This window comes from Ruditapes philippinarum, unplaced genomic scaffold, assembly GCF_026571515.1.
Source record: "Ruditapes philippinarum isolate M1 unplaced genomic scaffold, ASM2657151v2 ctg11117_1_1_1_1, whole genome shotgun sequence".
Taxonomy (NCBI): domain Eukaryota; kingdom Metazoa; phylum Mollusca; class Bivalvia; order Venerida; family Veneridae; genus Ruditapes; species Ruditapes philippinarum.
In genome coordinates, this window is record NW_026858520.1 from 1,012 (window position 1) to 22,449 (window position 21,438).

Below are 21,438 nucleotides of genomic sequence, written 5' to 3' on the forward strand. Positions count from 1 at the left end.
GTTGTGTGCAGCAATTTAAGTTATTACAAATCTTACCAAATAATATATGCATACATTTTATGAATCATGTAGGCCTCATTAATGAGAGCCAAGTTGTTATATTACATAAGACCTTCAAATGTGTATACCAAAAGCATTTTTAGTTTAATATAAAAATATCAACCAAGGCAACTTGAGTTGTTGAGTTATTGGTCAGAAACCGCCATTAAATATGACATTGACCCCTTGACCCCAAAATCAATAGGGGTCATCTACTGGTCATGACCAATCATCATACCAAGTTTGAAGTTCCTAGGCCTAAGCGTTCTTTAGTTATTGATCAGAAACCGTTTTTACCTACAAGGTAAATGTGACCTTGACCTTTGACCCCTTGACCCCAAAATCAAAAGGGGTCATCTGCTGGTCATGACCAATCATCATACCAAGTTTGAAGTTTCTAGGCCTAAGCGTTCTTAAGTTATTGATTTGAAACCCTTTTCACCTACAAGGTCAATGTGACCTTGACCTTTGACCCTAAAATCAATAGGGGTCATCTGCTGGTCATGACCAATCATCATACCAAGTTTGAAGTTTCTAGGCCTTAGCATTCTTTAGTTATTGATCGGAAACCGTTTTTACCTACAACCTTGACCTTTGACCCTTGACCCCAAAATCAATAGGGGTCATCTGCTGGTCATGACCAATCACCATACCAAGTTTGAAGTTCCGAGGCCTAAGCCTTCTTTAGTTATTGATCGGAAACCGTTTTTACCTACAAGGTCAATGTGACCTTGACCTTTGACCCCTTGACCCCAAAATCAATAGGGGTCATCTGCTGGTCATGACCAATCACCATACCAAGTTTGAAATTCCTAGGCCTAAGCGTTCTTTAGTTATTGATCAGAAACTGTTTTTACCTACAAGGTGAATGTGACCTTGACCTTTGACCCCAAAATCAATAGGGGTCATCTGCTGGTCATGATCAATCACCATACCAAGTTTGAAGTTCCTAGGCCTAAGCGTTCTTAAGTTATTGATTGGAAACCCTTTTCACCTACAAGGTCAATGTGACCTTGACCTTTGACCCTAAAATCAATAGGGGTCATCCGCTGGTCATGACCAATCATCATACCAAGTTTGAAGTTTCTAGGCCTTAGCATTCTTTAGTTATTGATCGGAAACCGTTTTTACCTACAACCTTGACCTTTGACCCTTGACCCCAAAATCAATAGGGGTCATCTGCTGGTCATGACCAATTACCATACCAAGTTTGAAGTTCCGAGGCCTAAGCCTTTTTAGTTATTGATCGGAAACCGTTTTTACCTACAAGGTCAATGTGACCTTGACCTTTGACCCCTTGACCCCAAAATCAATAGGGGTCATCTGCTGGTCATGACCAATCACCATACCAAGTTTGAAATTTCTAGGCCTAAGCGTTCTTTAGTTATTGATCAGAAACTGTTTTTACCTACAAGGTGAATGTGACCTTGACCTTTGACCCCAAAATCAATAGGGGTCATCTGCTGGTCATGATCAATCACCATACCAAGTTTGAAGTTCCTAGGCCTAAGCGTTCTTTAGTTATTGATCGGAAACCATTTTTACCTACAAGGTCAATGTGACCTTGACTTTTAACCCCTTGACCCCAAAATCAATAGGGGTCATCTGCTGGTCATGACCAATCATCATACCAAGTTTGAAGTTTCTAGGCCTTAGCATTCTTTAGTTATTGACCGGAAACCGTTTTTACCTACAACCTTGACCTTTGACCCCAAAATCAATAGGGGTCATCTGCTGGTCATGACCAATTACCATACCAAGTTTGAAGTTCCGAGGCCTAAGCCTTCTTTAGTTATTGATCAGAAACCGTTTTTACCTACAAGGTCAATGTGACCTTGACCTTTGACCCCAAAATCAATAGGGGTCATCTGCTGGTCATGATCAATCACCATACCAAGTTTGAAGTTCCTAGGCCTAAGGGTTCTTTAGTTTTGATCGGAAACCATCTTTACCTTCAAGGTCAATGTGACCTTGACTTTTTAACCCCTTGACCCCAAAATCAATAGGGGTCATCTGCTGGTCATGACCAATCACCATACCAAGTTTGAAGTTCATAGGCCTAAGCGTTCTTTAGTTATTGATCTGAAACCGTTTTTACTTACAAGGTCAATGTGACCTTGACCTTCGACCCCTTGACCCCAAAATCAATAGGGGTCATCTACTGGTCATGACCAATCACCATACCAAGTTTGAAATTCCTAGGCCTAAGGGTTTTTTAGTTATCACTTGGAAACCATTTGGTCTACGGACCGACGGACCGACAAATGCAAAGCAATATACCTCCTCTTCTTTGAAGTGGGGGCATAATTATTTTCCATTAACAATAACATTGTCTATAAGGGGCAATGGGCATATTTCATTCATAAGTCAATAATGCACAAATAAATTTTGCTAGTATTTGATGAGAAACCTTTCCTTGTTATATCTGCATTTGTGTCCAGTTTCATTTAATCTAACCATTGAACCAACTAATGGCTCAGAAATGCACATTTTTCTTCAAAAAGCCTTTATGTATGTAACAATAGGTTGGCTTTTGATGACATTTGGCGAGTCTCATTCCTTTATTTATCTATACATTCCTGCCAAGATGCCAATTCTAACATAAGGGATCTAGATGAAAGGTGGACAAAAATCACTTTTTCAATACCCCCCTTACAATTTCACATTTTTTCTCAGCTCGAATTCAATGGGGTGCTTCAATCACAGATTAATATTACAAGGATCTGACCCTACCATTTAGCTTTAAATCACGTTGAGCGCATGTGTGGAATCACACACCAACTAAAGGTGAAATCATTAGTGGAGAGAGATGATGACACATCCAAATACAGATGAAATATCGTATTTTTATTGAGAATTTCATGTGAAATTACTAATTTAGATCTGTGATTCAACTCACTGTGGATGCACTATAAATGATACAATATTCTTAGGCATCTTAAGTTCCGGAGGAATAATCTTCATCCAAAACAGTGGAAGAAATTCTTGTCTTTTTTCATCCCCTTTGTAGTAGAGAGGAGGCCTAGGAATCTCCCTCTTCCATAAAGGTCTGTAAATGGATAAAAATAAAGTAAGATAATTTATAATATGTTTCTTACATTTGTGCTTGTATTAGTATGCAGTATAAAAATATCAGATCAGATCACAACTTCATTCATAAAAGTAAAATGATGTCACACTTGGAACATGTACAAAGTTTCATTCAAAAATGCACCAAAATGATTCATTTTTTTTTAATTTTAAAAATGCACTAAAATGAAGTCATAATCATTGTATGGCATTAGTACAATAAATTAGACGTTACAGGCTTGTTATAGTTTTATGTCGGTCAAGCCTGACGTCTAATAGTTATTGCTCATAAACGCATAGCATCATGAAAAAATCAAAAATTGTCTATTGTCTTGCCTTCCAAGCTTTATTCAAAAGCTTTTCTTCTTTTCTTTCAATTTCATGCTCGATCATAAACCAAAACTCTCAAAAAATGTACTTATCAATTTAAAATAGAATATAAACATCAATCTCTTTTAGTCTATCGGCCATATTGGTTAAGTTCGGCGTTTTACAGATTAGTTCCAAATTTTTGAACGAAAAAATATATTCGATCATGCTGACGGTGCATGGGCAATTATTTCGTTAAAAAAATAATCCGTTAAAATGTTCTGAATCAGTTAAACGCTTGCATTTGAATTAGCCAATCAGATTTCGCGCACTGTATGGCGGCCATTTGTTTATTGGCTGTATGAGGAATTAAATTACATGAGAGGATTTAATTATGATTTTTCGGATGTGACAGTTTAATTATTTTGTCAAAAGGTATTTATTTTTTAGCTTTGTTCATAAATTGGTCACAATTAATGTAAATACACGCTGTCTTATTGCTTTTTCATTCCACCCGATTTTCTGGCGGAACGTGCTATGGGTTTTTGAGCAATTTCGATATGACGTTGCTTTGCCCATAAGCAAAATATCTCAAAGCGACGTCATATTTATAGGACTATGTATGGCATATGACTCATTCAGCACACATATGAGTTTTAGATATAATTTTTTTATAAATGCTCCACTATGTATTGTCTGGAAAGACATAAAAAATCTTTTATATTTAAGACAGATTCATATCTAGAGTAATTCCTTTTCAAACTTACTAATTAATAAGGAGGATTGTCATTTATTATATAAAACAAACTAGATTTACATCAGCAAACAATATGAGACTGGACCTGTTTGTTATGTTTACTTGCATGAGTAAGCATGTTTACTTGCATGAGTAAGCAATCAAGCTTAAATTCCATTCATGGTTGCTGTAACATGATTCATGAAAATCTATAGACGAAAACATGTTTATCCGAAAATGTGCATGTTCAAGGACACGCGTTTTTTACCCCACACCATAACATTTTCAACAAAGACTCTAACAAACATCGTTTAATATTAATCATGAAAACAATTTGAAAAAATCTTACATTCTTGTCAAGTTTTTAGCAATTTTTGATGCCATTTTAGTTTTGTAAAAGCATTTTCTTTAGGTTGACAACCACTAAATACAATTGGGGTTACTTAACAACGGACTCCGGTCTCAGGTCATGAACAAAGTCTCCGATTTGGGAAATTCTATGACACTGTCACAGTAACGAAAGGAACAGTAGTTAAATAAAAGCAGCAAATTCCACCCGTGTGTTTTAAGTCCCTAACAATTATTTAATCAACGCCAGAATAAGAAGTTGAAATTTTATCTTGATCTACCATAAATCCAAGAAAGCAAACTATTCCTTAAGGTTCCTACGCAGAAACATAAAGGTTAAATCCCAATCCATTAAGTACATAATTGTGACCAGACGTTAGTCACACCCAGCTTGAATTTGGTTCCGATCGAAGTATGGTCTCCCCACACCAAAATACAAATAGTTCAAATTGAAAAATGCCCAAAGAAGAGCAGCCCGATGGATCAAGCTAGATTGTGGTCAGACCTCTAGCGTCACGGACATGCTTCACTCCATTAAATTTCGAAAACTGGAACTCAGACGTATAGATACTCGTTTATCCCTTTTCGGTTAGATTCGCCATGGTCTGGTTGCTATCCCCATAGAAGAATATGTGGCACCTCTCTCCCAAACACCACGCCATGGCAATCCCTTATGTAATAGTTTATTCACAGCAACTTCAGACAATTTAAAATCCTCATTCTTTCCTAGGACGGTATACCACTGAAACCACCTTCCCCCTGCAGTTGCTCTACCCAAGAGCAGGTCAGTGCAGTCATAGCTTGCATTGAACATCTCTCACCCTAGTTTTCCAGCTCCATGTTTTTAACATTTTTATATATTCTTATATACATCCTCTTTTTAAACAACTCTTTTTCAACTTGATATTTTGTCCCGCAGACATGTATATGTCCCCGCGAGGGATTCGACATTAACGGAAGATAGATTATCATGTACATGTATAGAGCTTTAAACAATATAAATAAAAAACTTTTAAAAAAGCTTTATTGTGTATGGTCTGTGAAGACATAAAAATCTTATATGTTTTCCCAGGTATCTTGAAAATTATTTTTAACGAACCGAAACATAAACTGAGTCATGTTTACAAAAGTCAGTTTTTATTAATTATTTTTATAAAAGTATACTATATATATACTAGTATATTATCAAATTATCACCAGCTTAATTATTTGTTGTCTTAATTTAAGCTTCCTAGGTTTAATCTCGGAGAACTAGACAGACTGTCAAGTTTATATGTATATCCGTATATCAACTTAAGCACATGTCTTCGAAATGTCAAGAATGGAACAATATGTATCAATGATGCATTGGCGTCGTACGAGAGCCATTTTTAGGTAGGTAGAGTAGAGCAACTTTTCCAATTGTATTTGCGATCTAAAATACAACTCAGATTTTTTTGTAGTACCTACATGTATATAGTTTGGCGCCGTTATATATGTCGCACTTGCAGCTAAATGCCGTAACCGCCGCTAAATGACGCAAAATCTTCTGTTGTCTATGGAAGCTTGAATTGACCCCCCGAGATGCCGTGTTCGAGATAATACGCATGTGTGCATGTCGACTTATTTTAACGCGATACGATGTGTTGTGTCGTCGCTTAACGTAATAAATAAGGCGTCTTGCCATTGAAACTTACTACGTCTTGCTGACATCAGTTCAGACATCATCACATGTTTTTGTCTACATTTTCCATAAGACGATCTAAATTTATATCGATATATTTTTTTTGTCGATAAAATGTTAAAATTTTCTCAACATCAATCCATGCAACTTGACATACCTTATGTTGATACAACTGCAAAGGGTGAATGAATTTCTATGTGTCTATTCGAACATGACTGTGTTAATTTTCAATATCACTTACTGATCAATACGCATTCTCTTCTTGTCACTGACCTATGGCTGTTTTACAATTACTGGTAAGAACATATTGTATACTATCTAAAGCTTGCAACGTTTGTTCTTTTAATTATTTACCAATCGATTAGTTCATCTTTCAATTTAATTCTATGAAAAGTAAATTAACGAAGTCGAAAATTCTGATGGGTAAAAAAAAATCTGAATTGTTGTGTTTCCCTTTATTATGCATAGGAAAAATTTTATTTTTAGATATTTATACTCTTTTTCACAATTTATATAATTTCAGGTATAGATTCTACATTGGTTATTTTTATTCTTAAATCAAGATGTGGGAGCAGTATTTCCTGGATTTAAAGTAAACAAATTAAGATATGCTCTCGTGACCTATTACTTCCGGCTAGGATATACCTGGAAAGAGATATGTGGATTCATTTGCTGTGCACACAAACATTATGATAACTCTTCGACAGATCCGTCGGATCGTTCAAACGCTTAGGACTAAGAAGATACGGTTTGTACTCTCCTTTACCGAGGGCTATAAACGAAGTAAGGCAACTTTGCCACTGTGGTTTCTCAAATTCGGGCTACCGTACAATCTGGAGAGTATTACAGTCATCAGGTAAAGTTGCTGCAACTCAAGACACAGTGAGACAAATAGTCAAGGCGATGGACCCAGCTGTTGTCAACTTACGGTTAAGGCGTCGGTTACGCAGACGAATATATGTCAATCGTGGTCCTAACTTTATTATTCACATTGACGGATACGATAAGCTTAAACCTTTTGGGATATCAATACATGGGGCTATTGATGGTTACTCAAGAAATGTGCTGTGGCTGAGAGCAGCATACACAAATAACGATCCAAAGATTTTTGCAAGATATTACATTGAATGCATTAAAACAATAAATCAACTGCAGATGGTTGTTCGTGCGGATTACGGCACAGAAAATTCGGTCGTTCGAGATCTTCAAATGACGATTGTTCGTCTGGAAGAAAAAGCTTCTTATATGGGCGATCAACTTTAAACCAGCGTATTGAAAAATTTTGGGGTGTATTTGAAGATAATTTTACAACCTTTTGTAAAAACTTTTTTTAAGGTCTTCGCGATTCTGGCTATTTGCATGAGGGTGACCCCGTCCATATTGAATGTGTCAAGTTTTGCTTTCTTTCTTTAATCCAGCAAGATCTTGATAACGTAGATGAAATGTGGAATCACCACCGAATTCGAAGACAAGTTGAGATTGAAAGCCCAACAGGCGTTTCCCCCGATATGATGTACTATAAGCCACAAGTATTCAATGGTGTGAACAGTGCATGTCCACTTCTGTGTGAACTCAATGATATAGATGTCCTTTCTCAAAGGTACTCTTCAATGACACAAAGGGTAAGCTGTAGGGGTATGTTTGTACAGCTCCTAGCAGAAGTAACTGCATGGTCGGGACAGAGATCAACTTCAATAGCCAAGCACACTTGAAATCGCTACGGTTCTGTTTAAAGAACTACGGAATACCTTGACAATTTGTAAAATAATGTTGTTTAATAATGTTTTATTGAAACGCATTTAAACAAAAGCCATTTTTATGTTTTTAAGTCACATAATGCAATACCAGTTGCGGAATTAAAACATTCATACTTCTACTAATCAATCTTTATTTATTTATTTTTATTGTGAAAGTAACTATACTTTTGAAATAAAATTTGCGATTTCCGTGTTATATGTATTGTTTTGTTCCATTTCTATCATATAGATAAACTGGTATAAATCTTTGTAGAACCAACTTGTAATTAATTCATTCAAATGGTCGTGAATTTCCTAATATCTTCTGCCACAAAAGACAAAACGGTTTCCCTGAATTGAGAGTTCAATATTCATCTCATGAAGTTGAAATTGTGAATTAGTGAATCTTAAATCATGAAGTTCAAGTGAATGTTAAATCGTGAAATTATGAAGTTGAAATCGTAAAATCGTTAATTTCGTATGTTGAAAACATAAAGTCACAATGTTAAAACTTTGAATTCACGAAGATGACATTGGGAATTCACGAAGTTTAAAAGTCCCCACAGGCCTTTCCGTACAGTACCAATCTCATTCATAATATTCTTTAAGTTGTCACTGAGATTCATTTAAGGATAACAATTAATCAATAAGTATGGTTCTAAACAAAAAACCGAGTCTTAGTAGAGGAACCAGATTCACATTTTATTACATATTAATTAAGATAAGCAAGTGTGTATTAATTCAGGGTAGCTGATAAGAATCGCCACGGGCACAAATGCTATTTTTATAGTGTTGATAATTAACTTAAAAAAATTACAAGACCACGGCTTTAACAGAAACCTTATAATTTTTAATTTAACACAACGCTTCTTGATTTGTTGTTGCTTTTTTTTTTGGGGGGGGGGGGGGCGGAGGCTATGGAAATGACAAAGCTAAAACGTTCCAGTGTTCTGTGGTATTTTTCATAAAATTCTGCATATCATGTCTCTCCATGAACATTGCTAATGTTTCTGTCAACCGCAAAAGAATGGCCCGCGCATGTGCAAGGAGGGTGCCGTTTCATAATAATACCGATAGGATTACGAATCGTGAATTATATATGATTTGGTTTTGTCTTGTAATGATAAAAAATGACTTACTACCAAGACTATCAGGTAGAATGAGGTATTGAGATATCAATATATTAAACGTATTAACTCAGCCATGATTTGAAAGAAGCATGGCTCCAGATACTTTTTTTGTCATGAAAATTTTGAAAAGTAAACATTGTGAAGCGAACAAATATTTTAATTTGCACATTGCAAACAGAGCTTACAATCACAAGGGTGTAAAATACACAAAAATACCCCTTACTCCATTGCTAATGCAGTAGAAATAAAGTGAAAAGTTCACATGAAATAACGTCTCATTATTTTGAACATTTGTGCAAATTATTAACAAAATCCCTTGATTTATGAAGAAGTGATAGACCGGACACAAAATATACCCTATGTAAATCTTTGACCTGTATGTGTGACCTTGACCTTGGAGGAAGTGGTGCTTGTGTTGTGTATGACACATCATCTTATCATTGTGACTATTTGTGCCAAGTATTTTCAAAATCCATTGATCTATTTAGAAGATATAGACCCGACATAAAGTATGCCCTATAACATACTATGTTATTTTTTTCCTCTAAGTGTGACCTTGAACTTGGAGGTAGGGATGCAGGTGTTGCGCATGTCACATTGTCTTATTAATGTGACTATTTGTGGCAAGTTTTTTCAAAATGCTTTGATCTATGAAAAAGTTATGGACCGGACACAAAATATACCCTATAACAGACTATGTTGATATTTGACCTCCAAGTCGGACCTTGACCATGGAGGTAGGTGACCAGTTTTGCGCATTGCTTATTATTGTGAACAATTGTGGCAAGTATTTACACAATCCCTTCATAGATCAGAAAGTTATGGCCGGACACGACATAAACCCTCAAATAGACAAGGTTGGCCTTGAATGAGCAAGTGCGACCTTGACCCTGGTGGTAGGGGACTGGTTGTCGCGCATGACACATCGTCTTATCATAACAAACCATTTGTCCTAAGTTATTTCAAATTCCTTTGATAAATGACAAAGTTATGGACAGGACTTGAAAGTATGACGGACGGACAGACGGACGGACGGAACCTATTTTCTATATCCCCATTTTTACTCGAAAAGGCGGGGGACAATAAACCAAATGATGTCAGGCAAACTAACTTCTATGCATATTTTCATCAATTCTTTTTTTTATCAACATGTTAGAATGGAAATATATATTAATTTTTCTTGCATTGTAGTATTAATAATGCACGCTTTATGTAATTTATCCCTCGGGCCTATCGGTCATTTTGTGATTATATTCCTGCACATTTGAACTCGAACCCTACTTTATTCTAAAAAAGAAATAATGGTACAATTTATATACATCAGAGTGAAACTGTAATGGTATTGTAAATCTCTTTTTAAAATTCAAATCTTAATTAAGGATATTATATAGTAATAATAGAGGATAAATGTACATTTTTGCATTATCATCTGCAGAATGGGGTATTTGAATTAAAACTTTTAAGAACATGAATACGTTCGAGGGCTTTTGTAAAATTTTATGCACTTCAAAAGAGTTCATCAACGCTATTCTGGCATTAAAGTATACGTCTAAATAGGTAATTCCGGGTTTCAATATCCATATCCCCATGGTGCTATGTTTGCATATAGTGTAAATTTTAAGTCATTTGACAGCTATGATTTGAAAATGAAACTATATACGGGTAGCTATCGCAACTTCTCGACTGTGTACGTCCGTCAAACTTCGTTTTCATCTCCTTTAATGTTTTTACCTGCGCGCGCTGTTTTTATTCAAGAATACATACAAAATATATCAATAACATTCTTCCTACCACTAATCATTGTATTTTTGCAGCTAAAGTTACTACACACATTCTGAAGTACACACATTCTGAAGAGAGATGAAATCGTAAAACTCTAAAATCTGATTTCTTGTTGCGCAGTCAAAGTAGTTCCGAATGTTGATATAAAAAAGCAAAATAAATGTCATTCTTTTCAGGTATATAAAGATGATTATATTTTGTGTACCCGCAAGGAATTTGTTAAGGTAAACTTTGTTCAAGGTATGCAATATATCTTATAATTCAAAAATGATAAAATAAATATCCAAATAAGACTTTATTTTCATCAGCCTTTAACATCTTGTATAAATTCATCACATCATGACGTCAAATCATCAATTTTGAAATATAATTCTGTTAAATTTCTCTTTTTTTGGTACATTTTTAACATGATGTATGTTCACATCGACTTTCTTTTCCTTAAGAAACAAAATTTACGTATGACGGCATGTATTTTGACTGTTATTCCAATTAGTTGTGATATTCTTTTAATTCCACCGCATTCAAATATAGTCTTGCTACAGAGAAAATTTTATTTTAAAAATTTCACTTGTGGTTTATCAGAATATAATCATCTGATATAACAGTTAAACACTGGAAAGTATGAAATAAGGATCAATTTTATTGTTATTAAACTTTGTTCTACCTCATTAATTCTTCAATTATAATCACTATTGAATTTAAAATTTCTGAAAGTTATGTTAATAAAGAAATGTCATACAGAACTCAAAGAAAGGAATGACATTTTCCTTGCAAGTAAAACTTATTTTGGTTATAAGTACTCAATTTTTATATACACGTACATTGATTTCTCTGCTAAAAACACGTGCATGCCTGATGAATTAAGCTTTATAAGAACATAATAGAACAGAGTTTATTTCTTGTAAGCTTATAAGCATAGGTACGTCGTTATAACAAACATGTTGCAATGTCATTTTAAATAATTAACAATGGAGAAGAACCCATATAAACAACCCATATAAACAATTAAGAAATCAATACAAAACAGAGTAATGGGAAATTTAATTCAATCAATGCTATTCCTTTATCAGTCACACTCAGCTTTATCAGACACCTCATTAATACATATTGAAATAAAATTAAAACAATGGGTTATTTTTACCTCCTACTAGTTTAAAAAATATTAAACTGATAAACTTTTAATTTAAAAGACATTTAAACATTAAAGTCTCTCGTACATTAAACAAAAAAAATCAGGACTATTACTTATCGATATAACCATTAGCATATTATTCGGCGAGACGTACAGACATACGGTCGAAAGGCTATTCTATTTGAAGTTTCAGAAAGAAATAAACTAACAAGTGTCTTATATAACTTAAATCAAACATGGTCCTTCTTTGTTCTCTCTTTGTTGCCTGTTGTTTTAATTGCTGTGGTAGATTGAAAATTATATTTTCACCATCTGAATTACATATTAAAACCATACACGCACTGCGCTTGTCTTGCTCACAACGAGGTAATGGTGCTCACAACGAGGATTAAAGCAAAAAGGGTATATCCTCGTTTCTATGAAGACTTTCAGATAATAATTTACACTGAAGGCTTGTGGGCATCAGTTTTATGTTAGAATGCACAAAACGTCACCAGAATCGACGTTTTCAATGTTAAATTTGGTCCGGAGAGAAGTTGTCTCCATCTTTTCAGCTACCCCGAGTGACTGCGTCGCACGGTTTTTCCATCAAATTGTCCACAAACAGGCAATATCTTTACATATATATATATAATATACAATATCTTGTGCATACTCGGAAAACACATCGCTAGCTAACTGCATTTCGATATTTTTACATAAATGTCTGTAATCTTCAAAAATTATGAAAAACTCACCATGTTTATCGTGTCACACGTCAAAGATGGGTGCTCACAACGAGGAACGGAAGTTGCTCACAACATTTAACCAATGGACATTTTTTACTCGTTGTGAGTTAAACGGGCGTGCTAATACTCCTCTGGAGGACTCGCCCATATGGGGATCCGGTGGCGAGTATAAATAAACGAAAACCCCCACACGTATCATTGGCGTCCGCGCCGAAGCACGACACCCTTATAGAACGAAATCATATTTTGTGAAAAGGCAATTGCAACTTCTCGAGCCTTTTCGTCGGCCATAATAGCCAAACATTCCGATTGGTATGAGTGTTTGATAATCAAAAATGAAATGTCGCGATATGTAAAATGAATAGTGAACTGGATAATTTCGCAATGTAAACATATTCAAATGAAATTATCTTATCCGTCAATTAATCGCGCTCTTCGGTATTTTTATTCCCTGCGGTTTTGGAGACCGCAGGGTATTGGTTCGCGTTTAATTTTTGAGACATGGCGGAGCACGTGACCTGTTTTCGGTACATGGAGGAGCATGTGATCTGTAAATCGTACATGATTGGTTAATTGACCTTTTCGAAAACCTAGCTAAATACCGTTTGCCGATACGTTACGGATTTACCTCTAGGGAATTAGTCCGGACAACACCTAATTAAGAACAAAAAACTATTACGTGATATTTCTAATTTTCTATAATTATTTTACCGTTTAGGTTGCATAATCTGAAAATTATCAATGTTTCTTTAAAATCTATCTCAAATTTTACAAATACTGAAAATCTACAAAATTAAAATATTCGTAGCGGCATCTGCTATAATAAATAGAGATATTTTCTGCGTAAACTTGTGTGTTTACTTTATTTTTTTGCTCGGAATTGTTCATAAAATGGTAGGCCTATTAAATCATTTTCTTAAAAAGAAATAATTGTTTTATCTTCGGCCTTCTCCGGTCTTCAACGGTCACCACTTTCCAAAGACCTTCTTCTATATTGATCAATTATAGTTAACAATATTCCTGATACAAACGTTTTTTACCCCCCCCCCCCCCCCAAAAAAAAAAATATGTTGAAAATAGTGAGATGAAATATCTTTATGTCATTAAAAATGTTCCCCGCAGGAAACCATTTTACTTGTTAATCATTTTGTAGTCACTGTACATAGTGGGTTATTATGTGCGTTATTGCTTTATCTATAAATAGAATGATGACCAGTCCGAAAATCTATTTATAGAAGTAGTTATAGTTTACCTAAACGGTCATTGGTGTCGCAACGAACTGGATAATTTTTGCAGAAAATGAAATGGAAACATATTAGAACAATTAATTGCAATCTTTTAGTAGGCAATTTTTACGAATTGTTTATCATAGTATTATCATTCTTCGTCTGCAATTTCAACATGGTTTATTGATAGGCATGTAAACACACTGATGGGTCAGACTAGGTCATTAAAATAGTAGGTTGACCTCCCAAATAAATCAATTAACAGACTTTGCTCATTTTGACTATTATGTTGCATTTTCCAAAGAAAATACCACATGAACTTGAAATTCTATCAAATGACCAATATTAATGATAATATCCAGAAATACCCTTTTATAGTATAAATAAACTTATACCATATAGGGGGTATAGTTTGGATATTATAGACCTGTATATTTTGGATATTATCTTTAACAGGGATAGAATTAAAGTTCCTGTGGAAAAAACATTTAATATTCAAATCTCTATCATGCCTACCAAAGTCTTTACAATGTCTTTCAACCGCCCATTCATGAAGGATATTTATCACACACCCGTGCCGATTTTGCGACTCCGTAAATATGGTATTGCACGGCCGTGCATATATTTTGACGTGACGTCATTAGCGTTATACAAACATAGTGTAAAGACGCGCTAAATGTTAGAGTTATTATTTAAATGTTAGAGGCGTGTCAATGAAAAATGACTCTAAGTTCACTTTAAACGGTCTTTATTTTGGGTATGTGATAAATAGAATATTGAATTCGTGTAAGTTCATTACTGAATTTATTGCACTCGTTGAATAAAATAATATTATGCTCGCCAGGGCCTCGCATAATATAATCTTATTCAACTCGTGCAATAAATTTAGTATTGAACTTACACTCATTCAATATCCTCTATACAATTCTTGTTAAAACCAATAACCATTGAAAAGTTTATAAGAATATCTGGTCATCAGATGTCTACTAGTTCATCTTCACTTGCTTGCTGCATTTCTTGGATGGACGCCCTTTGATGCTTTGCATCAATTCTTGTCTTGTACTGTATTGTAATAGACTGTATGATTTTATATGAGCTCTTGTAATGTCGCAAACTTCCTCCTACTACCGCAATAAACCATTATATGTCTTATATTTATATAATTTTGCCGCATCAAAATGTATCATACATACGAGAAAATAAAAGAATCATACAACTAAGAACAAAATTGTCATTATTTAAAAAGAATAAAATATAACGCATAACCAATTTTTTAAAGCGGACTGTAAATTTTTTTAAAACAAATCACAAAATAACCATAAGGTAGAATAATAGAATGATTTACACATTTGTAAACCAAGAACATAATAATCACACTGGCAATAGCTTTAGCAGACACGGTGGGTCCATCGAAGCGGCGTTGGAAATTTCGTCGCAGAAGCGGTGGATAAAATATGGCCGTTTGCTGCTGTCGGTAAGCTTATGACGGAATTTTGCTTTATTCTTTAATGTTTAACTGGAAACACCTAGTGAGACTGGAGCCCATATATGTACTTTTCCAACTTATTACACGCACACGGTGCAATTAATTGCCATTTGTGCAATCACTTCTGTACAGTTTGACGAGGGGACGCCACTTTTGCCTAATTTTGCTTAAAACATGCATGTACACATGTGTGCAAAATTACCCCTAAAAACGCCAGCATTACATGGCATGTATGATAAATGCACAAAACAACCATATTTTTGAACTTTTGAAAATTGTTATTTCCTTTTTAATATGAAAAAGGCAAAGCCTCAAAGCGAGCTCGATGTACCTTTTTTACGTGAAATAGTATGAAATAATCTCAAATGCAGTGACGAGTGCGTGTGACGTCACACGTACTGTGTTTAAATATGGCCCGTCCCTGTCGTGAAATGAATAACGAGTTTTGAAAACGTTGATAAAACTTTGTTTATTTTATTTCACTCTATAATTTTTCAAGCGAAATAAAAAATTTTTTTTAAGTGAAATAAATGTAAAACTTAAAACGTTTGCGACATTAAAATAGCGTACTTGGTTTGTTTTGTTTTTGCACGTGCTGTTTGGCGCTACATTTGTGACGTCACGTAAACAATACTTTAAACGCCTGTACAGCGTTAACGACTGAATAAAAAATATTGGGTTCGGATTTCATTTTCTTAGTTAGACTATTTTCTTTCATTCTAGATAGTTTTCACAACAAAATTCGACAAAAAATTGTTTTTATTTATCAGATTTCAAACAAAATGGCGCCTTCGATTTTCATTTTTTATTCACAGCTTCCGTTATTCTGGTTCCCTGTCCAATTATGGTTCCCATAGACGTGCGCGGGTGACCAGTCTACACATCCGTTTTCAGTCAGAATTCCTCAGTGTTTGCCGTTATCTTTAAATTCGAAAGGTTGCGATGTGTCCAATTTGGTACTTTGGACGAAAGTTTTCAAAACCATCACTTAGCAGGTACTCGCGTTACCGTAAAGCTCGCTTTGCGAGCAGGCCCTTCGGGCCAGCTCGTCGAGCTCGCTATAAAAGAATTGACAAAAAGTGATTACAACGCAAGCGGCGGCGAGTTGATTGCAACGCAGTGCGTTTGTCCGGATACAATTATTGTCCATAATGAGGGTTTACTTGACATAACTCTTTTTTAAATAGAGTACAACACTTCTCTTACTTTGATATCAGAGAAACATGTTTCTTTAGTTTAAAATGATATGATTATATATGCAAATAGATGTTCTAGTTGCACTTCCATTTTCCATCCATTGTAATTCCTTTGGTAGAATAGTTTTCGTTCAACCATTGACTTAAGTAAACAACAAACATATTAAAGAAATTCCCGTAAAGATTAACAGAAAATGCTTCTTAAATACGAAACACAATCTCATTTTTGAATGTCACTGTGTTATAGTACCATACTGAGAACACCAATTCAGTACATGGTCGCTTAGGGTTAAATAAATAAAACAATGAAATTCATGAATTCAGAAAATGATATCGGTGACCTCTAAGATTTTTGGCTTGAAATGTTTATCATATTCTAAAATCATGACAAGTTTCAAGAATACATGTCGAACATCTTTAATTTTGCCTATATGTCTTTATAATATTGCACGTTTGTGAATATTAGTTATAAAGATTTTTGACAATTTTTTAATGACCCCGGGTTTTTTTTTTTTTTTTTTGTTGTTTTTTTTTTGTGTGTTTTTTTACAGGTTTGGCATTTGTTGCCGAACCGCGCTTAGCTAATGTTTTGTTGCAATCGTTTTATATACGGCCCCATATAACCCGTAAAAGTTTCATAACAAAATATATAACACAGCAAGCATCTTTTTTATTGAAAGAAATTGATTTCTTCATAAATTGACAGAATCCTAACTAAGATACATTGCACTGTCGTCAATTTATAAATCAAGTTAATAAAAAAAATTTTAATAAGTAAGATTTGAATGTTTATATGCGTGTCTTTATACAGCATTGCATCTTGACATTCATGACATTTTGAGTTAAGGTAGTACAACCCCTAATGGGCACTATAAGGAACTGGTCAAGCTTGAAACATAGGACAGTTATATGCCTTAAATGTCACCTGTATGCAAAATTTAAACAAAATTACCGTGTGGTTTATGAGTTATGGAGATTTTTCTGAACTAAATCTTTGCCATTAGAAGGACTTTTTTTTCAGAAATGAGGGGAAACTCTAAATAATCTATAATATTATCAATATGGAAAATTTTTCCTATTGCTCATTGTTAAAAAAAACAAATAATGACAATAAGGTAACAAATTAAACAAGCAAAAATGATTGTTTTTACATGAAATGTTTTTAATATGTATAAAAATGTAATCCTACCCCACCACTTTTTAACACTTATTTGACCATTTCCCTATGTAAAAATCCTTTTTTAAAATATCCCTTAAATTTTCCACAATGAGGGGCTGTTTTCAAAGTTTGCCTTAATTTTCTTAAATGTACATTGGTTGGTCTTGCAAAATATAAAAAACTTTTACCGTGTAGTTTTTTTTATTTTATTAAACTTTGAAAATACTGGTATCATATTTGCTATTATATTTGGCATTATTAAGTAAATAAATACCTACAATAATAATATAATTAAAATGAAACTCTTTGATCTTACATTAAGGATCTGAGAGATTAATAAAAATGTTAAAAAGAAAAATAGGAAGAAAAAAAGTGCATTAGGGGATATGCAAGACGTCAAATATCGACCGGAGAGTATAAGACATAATATGTCAACATGCCTGAAAGGATGTCGACAAGACGCCTTACTTTTTAGCCGTCTCATAATACTAATGTGCAGTTGAGATAAGAGATATATCAACATGCCAGAAAACTTGTTGACATGCCTTTTCAGTATAATGAAAGGGGACCCAAAGTGGTTTGTCGACATGCACTGAAACAATATGTGGTCAAGAAGCGTAGATTTTGTACAACAAAACCATGATAAAAGACGGTCATGTCGCGTTTATATATTCGACATGCCGACACACGAGTTAAATACGAAACATGGCATCCAGGGGGTCAATTCAAGCTTCCATAGTTGTCATCTGTCTCAATTGTCCGTTAAATATAACAAGAATTTTCGTTGCCGATAAAATATCGCAACAAAGGGGCCGTTTAATATCGCCAAATGTTATATTCATGATAAAATTAAAAAGTTACGCTATTACAATAAACATTGAGTAAATGTTTGTATATATTTAGTATTTTTGGGATGTAAAGGAAATGTCTGATCCATCTGCCGACGCAAGAGAAAAAAAATTTTTTTTTTAAAGTATGTTGGTGTACAATAGGCAATTTTCAAGAAATATTTTAATTGATAAAAAAAACAAACAGACAAAACAATAGAAATGTAAATAAATATGAGTATTCTTAAAAAATATTTCTTGAGCAAAAATGATAATCTAGTTCAACATTTTTGATATGACATGTATATAATGGCATTGCCAGTATTTTTTTTATTCTAGAACATTTCATAATCAACATCCACAACCTTATTTCTTGGTTTTTGTACCTTATACTATCAAAACATAAATATTTTTGATATTGTTATACCTTTCGGTTAAAATCATTTACTTTAATATCCCTTTCATTTGCGATTAAAAAATTTAAAAAAAACAATTGATTTGCAACTACTACTTGTTTAGGTGCTCATCTTTTTAAGCATATTGTTTTGCGTACTTTGCAAATTGATAACTGGACTTGTGTCCATTTACTTGCCGCCACTGCTGAGGGTTTCGAATCCCGCCAGGGAACTGGTATTTCTTTCATGTGAGGAAGCTATCAAGCTAGCTTACGGGAACGTTAGTGGTTTTCTAACGTAAGTTTTCCCGATCGTGCACAGGGATGCACCAGAAGGTCTTCCTCCCCAAAGTAAAGTTGGGGAAAGTCGCTATATGACCTTACTGTGTTGTTGTGGACGTTTAAATGTCAAAAAATTAATTAAAGACCTTTTTAAATATCCTTATTAGAAGTTTTAAAAAACTTATTAGGAGAAATAAAATTGTTATTTGTTCTTATATAAAAAAAACCTATGTTATAAAAAGACATTCAAATTAAGGTCTTTATTTTTTTTAAGATTTTCAAAAGCTCCAACTAATCAAAGAATTTTGTTTCTCAACCCCACTAAATACTTATAAATGAAACTTCTTATTAAGAGTTGGGCAAAGTTGGCTATTTACGTTTTTATTTCTTCCTTAATTATGAGTAAAAAATTCCTAATAAATTGTAACTGGGAGTAACAGTTGCAATAAGGATTTTTATCTTCTCCTATTTAGGAGTATATAAAGTTCTAATTAAGCTATTCTAACTCCCCTAATTAAAAAGTGAAAAATCCCTAGGAGTTCTAACAATTTTAAAGGATAGGAACAATTGGATAAAAAAACCAACACAAATTAAGTAATCAATTTTAAAGAACATTAAATATTTTAAAGAACATTTTTAATATTTTGGCACCAGACGGTTCCATAAACCAAATATTTTTGAAAACGTAACTTTTATTAGAGATTTTCGATCATGCGAAACACATAAATGCATCGAGGCAAAACTCCTCGCAGTGATTACCTCCCTTGGCAGAATTAAGGGGAGATCACTGTGTGGAGATTGGCATCGAGGAAAATTTTTTTATTGTAAAAGGAAAAAATGACCGTGGCCAAAACCAAAACTTCCCTTTAAAGGGGGTTTTTCCCCTTTTTCCTTTTGAGAAAGGGCAAAGAAACGGCCGCCCCTTTTTTTAAAGGACAACTTTAAAAAAATGCCATTTTCTTTTTTGGGAATTTAAAAAAGGGGGTTTATTTTTCACAGATATGTCTTGAATTGGGGTTTTAATTTTTAAAAACCTTAAAAAGCGGGTATCATCCCTTTTTGCCTTTTTTTTAAAATTTTCCCCGAAAGAAAAAAAAGAATTTAAAAATTTTCTGCCCTATGTTGGCCCGGTTTTGGACCGGAAATTTTCCGTCCCCAGGGGGCCCCCCCAATTTGGGGGGGAACCGCAAAAATTTAAAAAATTTTTTTTTCTTGGGGAATTCTCCCCTATTTTTATATTTAAAAAGGTGTTAACCCCAATATGTTTTAAAGTTTATTTTAGGAAAAATTAAAAATTATTTCATCCTAACTATTTTCTTAAATTTTGCGTAAAAAGAACCTTTACAACTTAAAAAACAAGGCGAAAAAGAACGTTTATCCTAAAACCCCATATTTTCCCTTTTAAATGACTCAAAATTTTTAAAGCCGGGTTCATTCATAAAATGCGTAAAAATGACGTTGTTGTTTGGCACCCCGATCATCTTTTACCCCCTGCCAGTAGAAATTTTCCCGGGGATGGGGAAAAAAATCCGGAAAAGCCAGTCGCTATGCAAAAAAGGGCTATCTAATTTTTTGGGGTTTTCAAGTTTTTTTCTAACTTTTTTTCTTGCAATAGATAGAATTTTTCTTACTTTTGCAAAATATGAACGTTTAAAAATTTTTTGAAAACGCTTGGATAGGGGCCATTCACCCTGTTTGGGAAATATTAACCCCGGGAGGTTTTTTGCCAAAGGGAAGCATTTATTTTTTTATTTGGTTTTTATCCTACTTGTTGTAGAAAAGGTAAAAGTAAAAATTTAAAGGGTTTTGCAAAAATTTCCCAAAGTCGGTCCTTCAGCCTGGGTTTTCCCTGTTAAACTAAAAATTGGGTGAAAGGTGCGGTGGTTTTTAAAATTTTTTCAAAAATGAAAACTTTGCCCCGAAATCAAAAAGGTAAATAAAATTAAAAAACCCTTTTATCCACATTAATACATACCTTTGCAAATTTACTTGTCGTGTCAGTTTTTACATTTCCGTTTGTTTCTGCTCTTCTGAGCAATCATGGAAACCTAGTGCGCAGACCACATTCATTTGTCTCTTCCACCTGTTTTAGTCGGAAATTCACTTTATTGATTAAACAACGGCAATCACTTTTTCGCACGCAGGAGGAATTTCCACAGAGGTGAGGCGGACTCTTTTAATAATTAACTCCGTCAT

The 21,438-nt window shown here is 34.1% G+C and overlaps 1 long non-coding RNA gene across 1 annotated transcript; it reads right to left on the reverse strand.

The window, feature by feature from the left end:
* Positions 1-2,871: 2,871 nt before the first annotated feature.
* On the reverse strand, positions 2,872-4,909 carry LOC132753489 (uncharacterized). Its single transcript, XR_009628963.1, has 2 exons — positions 4,503-4,909; positions 2,872-3,088 (listed from the first exon to the last, which is right to left on the reverse strand). It is a non-coding gene; the product is annotated as an uncharacterized LOC132753489 (long non-coding RNA).
* Positions 4,910-21,438: the final 16,529 nt, after the last annotated feature.